We start from the raw sequence: 8010 nt of genomic DNA on the forward strand, positions 1-8010 counted from the left end.
GGTGTGATTACGGGAACTAGTGTTGCTTTGATTGTAGATCAACCCCTGGGGTGTACCTGACAGGTGTCCTCACGGTAGGTATTGTCCTGGTGGTGAGAATGAACTCTGTGACCTGACAGACGACCTGACAGAGTATTTTTATCCTTTAGACCGGTATCTGGTTCAAGACGCTTATACTGCACAGAAAGAGAAAACTCTGCCCCCCCCCCACACACACACACCAGGAAAACACTGGTAACAATCTAAGCAGTTGCCTGGCAAAATCATCTGTGTTGGGCCATCTGGCAACTGGAATTACAGCTCCTTTTTTGATGACCCAGTCTGTCTCCTGCTATCCTGTCTCCCAAACACTTGCAAAGTTTCAGAATCAACAGGAATCTGCACTTCAAGTTGTCATTGCTGACTCATAGACAATCAAAGAGTTAGCCAAAAAACATGTGTTCAGTGCCCAAGGCTGAGGTGCGAAAAGCAGGGTTGGACCTCACTTTAAAAAAAAAAAGCCAAAACACCAACTGTTTATTATAGAACAAATGGAAGCTTCAAAAGATACTGCCACCCCTACCACGGCAGTGGCAAAAGCAGAGTCCCTGTCATTTGTAAACTGTGTAGGGACTTGCTTCATCGCCACAAGGCTGGGCTAGCTTGAATCCTAACTTAATCTTGCCACCTAGTGTTGGGATCCCTTTTTCACTAGGTTGATATTTCCTCTGAAAGTTACTTTCTGAGAACTCTGCTTCTTAGAGCTGAGAAGCTGCTCCCTGTGGGGGCTGGGGAGAGGGACTCAGGTGAGAGGGTTCCTGCCTGCCGCAGAGGAGAGTCAGAGACACAAGGTCAAATGCACAGCTCTCTGTGCCTTCAAGATTACAAGAAGACATGAAATATCAGGAACCTTTTAATTAGAAAATGGGAACCAGGGTCATTTGAATGCCTGTTTAGAAAACTGGAAATGAAAAGTTCCACACGCAAGGGCTTAGACCTTGGGGGGGGGGGAGAACTTGTCTCAAACCTTTAACAAACCCCCCTCAGTATCAAGTATTTGTTAAATTGACATGGCACAGATTTCTCGATTACATCGGCAAAGCAGGACTGAAAGGCATGGTAAAATCCATCAGAACCCTGCCCAGAGCATTCATTCTTTTCCAACTTAATTTATGCCACGCCATTCTGTATTGGGGAAATCAAGCAGAAAGCTCTTTTTTCCCCTCCCTCCTACTCCTTCTGCTCTTCTTCTTCTTCCTCTTCCTCATCCTCTCAGCCTTCCACCCCTAAGTTGGTTCCTATTCCTCTCTCTTTCAAAAGCAGGGCTAACGGGGAGACTGTTTAACTTCGGCGTTTCTATAGGACCCTGTTGTAGTTTAACTCCTGCGTACCAGTAGCTGGGAGGAACAAAGGGGAAACTCGAGGTCCAACTATTCATCCTTTCTTAGCACTTTAATTTTCATTGATTGGGAAGACAAGGGGAGCCCTCAGGGATTCGAGCTGGGGGGGGGGGGGATGACACGCCTTTAGACGCCATCAGCCCCCTAGCCCGCCATCTGCTCTGAACCAAATGGCGTTTTTTCACTCCCTAACTGCGTGTCTCTATACTCCCACAGCTAAGCACTCAGAACCCCCCAAATGCAGGAGGGAGCTTAAGCCAGAGTATGTTAAATAGATTTGCCTGAATGTTGGCCTAGCCAACAGATCTCCCCTCCCCACACACCATAAATCCTCACCTTGACCATTAGAAGAAAGAAGGAAACTTACTTTTAAATGCTTTTTGATGTTTCAGCAAATTTACTGTACAAAGTGGGGCTCATTAGAACTGAGAAGACACCGAATACATCAGATACAGGACCTGAAGGAAGCATTTGTTGTCTGGTGGTAGTGTTGATTTTTTCCACCCCAGCCCTCCTCCCCCCCCCCATCTGATATGGCAGACTCAGGTTGCATAATAATCAGAATTAAGGCCACAACAAATGTATCTGGAGTTCTGTCTGCAATTGATCCTGATTGTTTTCTGTATTTTACTGGACCATGTGGTAATAAAAACTCCCAGCCTTAATCTTATTGAATTAAATGTGCCCATCCTTAGAACAGGTCGCTCAGCTCTGATCCACTCCTTCACGCACACACAACCAAAAGGCTCAGTTTTCAAAGTATGGGTATAATCGTGACTGCAGACAGGGCAGTACCCATGAACAACTCCCAAACAGTTTTCAGACTAGGCCAGCACAGGTTCAGTTTTCTGTGTAAACAAATCTGGAGACTTGAGTGGGGTTTGTGTTTTCTCAGACCAACTGAACATTGTATACACAACAGAGGGGTCTCTTATTCCTAAGAATTAGGATCCTTGTTCGGAGCAACAAAACTGAAACTTCCAAGCCGCAAATCTGGTGTTGATCAAACATGCCAGCTTGCTTGAGATGAGGAAGAGGAGGAGGAGGAGCCTGTGTATTAATTAGTGCCAGCATCACATCCTGCCCAACAACCCTTTTGCCCATTTCCCTCAGCCAGTTCTGGAATCAAACGCAGTTAAAATATTAGGGGAAAAAAAACCCTCCTTGCAGTGAGGTGGAAAGCCACCAGGGACCTGTGACCCACCTGCCTGGTATGATTATGATAGTTATTTGCCAAAGTCTGTGGCAGAACCTTCCTTTTAAGTCTCGCTACGGTGCCAGGGCTGGCCTGAAACTCGAGATTCTCCTGCCTCAACCTCCCGAATTCTGGATTACAAGCATGCCAAATGTAATTCTGGCGCGCACACACTTTAATGTTTAAACAGACGTGTGCACACTCTGATTGCAGTTAGCATTTGGCTTCCCTTTATACGAGAATTGGCGCCTCAGATTCACCTCCCGGGCACCAGGTGGGCCCAATGGCCCTGGCCTCGCCTATGCTCTGCTGGCATCACACTCAAAAGGGTAGTGGACTCAAAAGGCTCTGGCATGGCACCCTGCGAACCCCAGAGTGAAACGGGGTCCTAATTCCACCATGCCATAGGATCACAGCCCTTTCTTTTTTTCATGGAACTGGTTGTCGCGTCCTCTGACCCACATAGTTGGTGGTGTTTTTCCTTTGGGTGGCTAGATAGGAAACTCCAAGGCATTGTATGAGCTCGGAGGACACCTCACCCTGGGGTGCGTGGGTCTTGGGAAGCCGGCTGCAGAAAGTTGCAAAGGCATGTGCTGATTTACATGAGAAAAGGGGAGGCGCGTGGCTCAGCTGGCGGCTGCCGCGCAGATGACAGATCGCCCCACCCGCGGCCCCTCCCCCTATGCCTCTCCTTCCTCGGAATCGTGGGCTGTCTGCTCCGGGCTGTCCTGGGCTGATTTCCATGACAAAGCGCGTGTTTACCTGCGGCTGCAGCCCAGGCGGGCGGGCCTTTGTCCCAGGATCAGATTACCCTAGCAGCTGCCTGTGGCCAGCCGGAGAGAGTCACGCACGCACCTCGCTCCGAACTTTCCGCGGCCCTTGGTGGGGAATGGGTGGCAATGAGGTGAGGGGGTTTGTGGAAGGAAGGCTGTTACAGGGGAGAGGCCGCTTTTAGCTTGCGCGTAGGATCGTGACTCTCAACTAGAGTTAGCGCCCCTGGGAAGCTTCGGGACCGAGGCGAAGCTGGAGAGGTGCGGGTGGGGATCTGAGCCGGGAAAGGGTGGTCATCCTTGGGCCAGTGGATGGGGTGAGACTTGATGGCGTAATAACTTGAATCACGAAACCTTGAGGCGAAGTCGTTACGGTTTCTTGCAGCTGGGCCCAGACCACAGCGCTCTCACCTCACCTGATGACAACGAGGACCAGACGGCTGTGTGTCGACATCAGAATGACGAGCCGTCCCCTCCACCACCACCACCCCACCCAGCGTCTAATTTCCCAGGCTCTGCTCTTGGGCGGGAGAGTTTAAAGATTAGACTCGGCTCAGAGAGTTTCTTAAACAATAACCTCAGAAGCCTGACGTTCACGTTCTTGACACTTTCAGAGTCTGGGATAGGCTTGCTGTGCGCGCACGTGTGGTTCACAGCCTCCCCACGAAAGTCCCTGTTGGACACAGCAGCACCCAAAGGCCACCCCCAAGGAGCCCTAGACAAGCCTCGGGACCTTGGAAGCTTTCAGTGCTGCAGGCTTCCCTGGCCTCCCCCACCTCCCTTTTCTGTGAGCATCTGCCCGGCAGAACAGATGTGGGCACCTGCAGTGACAGGCCGCATATGCTCTGCCCTATTCACAGGCATTCAGACGCGGCACAATGAGAGGCTTTTGTGTGCAGAGAGTCACTAAATATATTAATCTGTACTCCCCAGAGCACCGGGCTGTTTAATTTTTCACTAGCAATAACATCTGATCTAATCCTTAAATCGGCTCCCAAAAGCCTTCCCTCCCGCCCACCCCCTCTCCTGAAAAAAAAAAAAAACGTGTGAAGTTATTCAGGCTCCCACCTGTTGCTTGCTGTATTGGGCCGGGTCACTGCAACTTCTAATGTTGGTTCCGGCAGGCCGCGGGTGAGTGGAGGGCACAGCGCTGAGAATTGCTTGCTACGTGAGCATGACTGTAGTGTGTTTATCAGAAAAGGAAAAAGAATACTAAGCGTGGAGTGTGGGTCCCCAAATGTTGTGCAAACAATGAACAATAATTATTAAACAGCTTCCAGAGCAGCTCAGCACACTTATCCGGTCTGTGTGCGCACCTTTAAAAATATACATTGAGTTCCCATTTCTCTTTGTGTTTATTAAACTCTAGTGGTTATTATAAGTACTGGGCAACAGGCTATAGAGCCCAGAGGTAATATAAATCTCAGACGTCTTTTTTTTTAAGCAATTTTGTTGCAGAACCTCTTTCATCTTAGCATCTCTTATTCCATTTTGATTTGTTTTTGGCCGCCATGAATCCTTTAGAGCCATTGTGTCTGTCACAATGCACAGGGACATCAGGCTGTGAATGAAGACAGAAGCAGTTTAAACAAGCCAAACCCTTTCTTTCCTTTCTGCCCATTGTCTTATGAATGGGCCTTTGGCTGCATTCTGCTGCTAGGAGACCAGACTTGCAAAGCTCTACTCCAGTAAATCTGCTGGGGAGAAAAGGAACCCAAAAAACAGTCCAAGTACTAGAGAGGAGAGAAAGCGGGGACACCTCAGTCAGCACGTTCCTAATCTCAAAATGTAAAACATACTCTCTGAGGTTGCGTTTAAATTTTCTGCCTTCATTTTTATTCTGCCTCTTCCATCAAGTCATAGATAACAGCACTAGGTCACCATCGACATTTGTTTTTCAAAGTGTGATATTTTCTTTTAGGAAAATGAGAACTGGGCACGGGCGCATGTCCATCACCCGATGCTTCCAGAATGTATGTTCTGCTAGTCAGTGAGAACATGGTGATGATGCAGACTTTTAGTGATGACCACAGCTACGACCTGGGTCAGTGGTGACTGGGATTGTTCCTGTTCCCACTAATAAGTTGAGACAAGGAATATAACCGCTTTCCAGTTGCGAAGGACCTAAGGACCACTCTCGTCACTTGCTGGATGGTGATCCCTCATTCCTCAGGGATAGATGGAGTCCCGGGACCACTGTCCAGCTCAGTGGGAAACCAGATCACTCAGAGGTAAAGATAGGGTCAGGCAGGGCAGGAAGTGGAAGGCTGTTTATTTTCTGCTCACAAGGCTTGGAGTCTATACGAAACTAGACATACTGTCTGCTTCTATAACAAGTATAAAATGAGTTTCAAAAAGCTTCCTTGTTTTTCCATTCCCTGAAAGGGTCTATGTAAGATTATCACTCTTCCTTAAAAACGTGACAGAATTTGCCAGTAAAGCCATCAATGTCTGGTATTTTTTTCAGTGGCAATACTGTTGCCCAATTTCTTCAATACATAAGATTTTAGCTCTTATATTTCTTCTTTGGTCAATTACATAGCTCAAGAAACTTCCTCATCTAGAATCTTTCACAGAGCTGGGGCTGGAGAGGTAAGTCAACTGTGAAAGCAGTTGCTGCTGGTTCAGAGGACTGTTGCTAGATTCCTAGTATTCACAGGGCAGCTCACAATGGCCCTTAACTCCAGTGTCAAGGACTGTGACTCCCTCTTCTGGCCTCTGCAGATATCAGTAATGCACATGGAACATTTGCATACATGCAAGCAAAACATACACAAAAAGTAGAACAAATCTTTAAGTTGATCAAATACTCTTTAAACCCTGTACTTCGAGTAAGATCTATGGTAATATGATCTGACATTGTCAGTAGAGGAAATCTATGTCCTGTGTCTCCTCTCTTATCACAGAGAGCCAACCTTTTGTTTATTAATTTTCTCTGTGGATCTAGGCAGTTATTGGAACAATCATTAGTCCCATTCATTTCTTGATATCTGAATATGGCAATTTCATATTTCATCAAGCTTTGTGGCTGTTTACCGAGGGAGAAAGAGTTCTGTGGGAATTGTGCTTTCATAGGTAGAAGCTGAAACAGATACTTTTGATGCGAGTAGCAGGAAATCCCAGTTCCATATTAATACATGAAGAGACTTTGTTTGATTCCATTAGTTGGGAGGGGGTGATCTGATGGCTCAACTCATCACTCAACCCAAGGCTTCCTTCTTCCCTGTGTTTGGTGAGCTCCTATGTCCTGAGAAATTTCTCATACAGCAAGGACCATGAGAAAATGAGGGGCATATTCTTCTGAGATGATACCCTTTACCAACCATGAAACACTCAAAGAACAGTGTGCACCATGTTTGCACAGCTTTGATTTTCTTCTTTCCCATTTTCAGATGAACCATACCAAATGAATTTTTGGGCCCATGTGGTTGCCACATTCAAAGACATTCAGTTCAGCATTGTTTTTACTGTCTTCGTAGAAGAATGTCTTCGTTCATTATAATGATAACCTTTTCAGAGGATGTGACCACTGGTAGGGTTTTCATGCTCAAGTGAATGGCTCTGCGTCCTCGCACATTTGAGCCATGATAACTGAACTCAAAGAGTTATTAAAGCAAAAGCAAACACAAAACATGAAGCTAGGAGGGGTACTTTGGAGGGGACATTGGAGAATAGTTGATAAGGAAGAACTATGAGCATGGAACGCCTACCAGTGGCCACATCCTCAAAAAAGAATGACTCTCCCTTGCCTAGAAACTACCGATGGCCAGCAGGTACTCAGCATTGTCTTCCCCATGTGCTTATTTTCGCTTGCTTCATCTTGTGTAGGTAAACACAGCTATTTTCAGTTCACGATTGTGGTAGTAACATCATGTCCAGGTGACAGGATTACAGAATTTCTATTCATCCTTTGGTTCTTAAATTCTTTGTAATTTTTAAAAATTTATATGTGCATTGGTATTTTGGCCTGCGTGTGTATCTGTGTGAGGGTGTCAGATCCCATGGAGCTGGAGTTACAGACAGTTGGGAGATGCTATGTGGGTGCTGAGAATTGAACCCAGATCTTCTGGAAGAGCAGCCAATGCTCTTAACTGCTGAGCTATCTCTCTATGGTTCTTCTATTCCTTCTGCCTTTTCTTCCTTCATGTTCCCTGAGTCTTAGTGATTGTGGGATTAATATAGATGCCCATTTAAGGCTAAGCATTCAGCACAATGACTACTTATAAATCTCTCCAGTGACTGCTGTCCGCTGCAAGTTTCTCTGACCAGGGTTGAGAACTGCCCATGTCTAAGGGTATAAGCATAAATATTTAGAAGACAATTTCATAGCATGACCATTCAGCTAAATAACAATGGCAGGTTTATCTTAGGGCCTATCTCTTCCCCAGCCATAGGCTTTTGCTTTTTTTTTTTTTATCATAGCAGGCAAGAAATGCTCTACTAGCCTGAAGATAGACCTTGAAAAGTAATCCCACACTAGCTCAGAATTGAGTATAATAAAGGGTTATTTATTTAGGGGTAGACTCACAGATCACAGTCCTCTAAATGAATGGGGAACAGGAACCGAATCCAGCAGCAGGAAGAGAACACACGCAAGCTTTATGGCTGCATTTACAATATAAGAGACCATGCCCTATTGGCTGAAGGAGTTCCCACAGCTCCTCCC

The sequence above is a fragment of the Microtus pennsylvanicus genome, chromosome 1 (genome assembly GCF_037038515.1).
Source record: "Microtus pennsylvanicus isolate mMicPen1 chromosome 1, mMicPen1.hap1, whole genome shotgun sequence".
Taxonomy (NCBI): Eukaryota; Metazoa; Chordata; class Mammalia; order Rodentia; family Cricetidae; genus Microtus; species Microtus pennsylvanicus.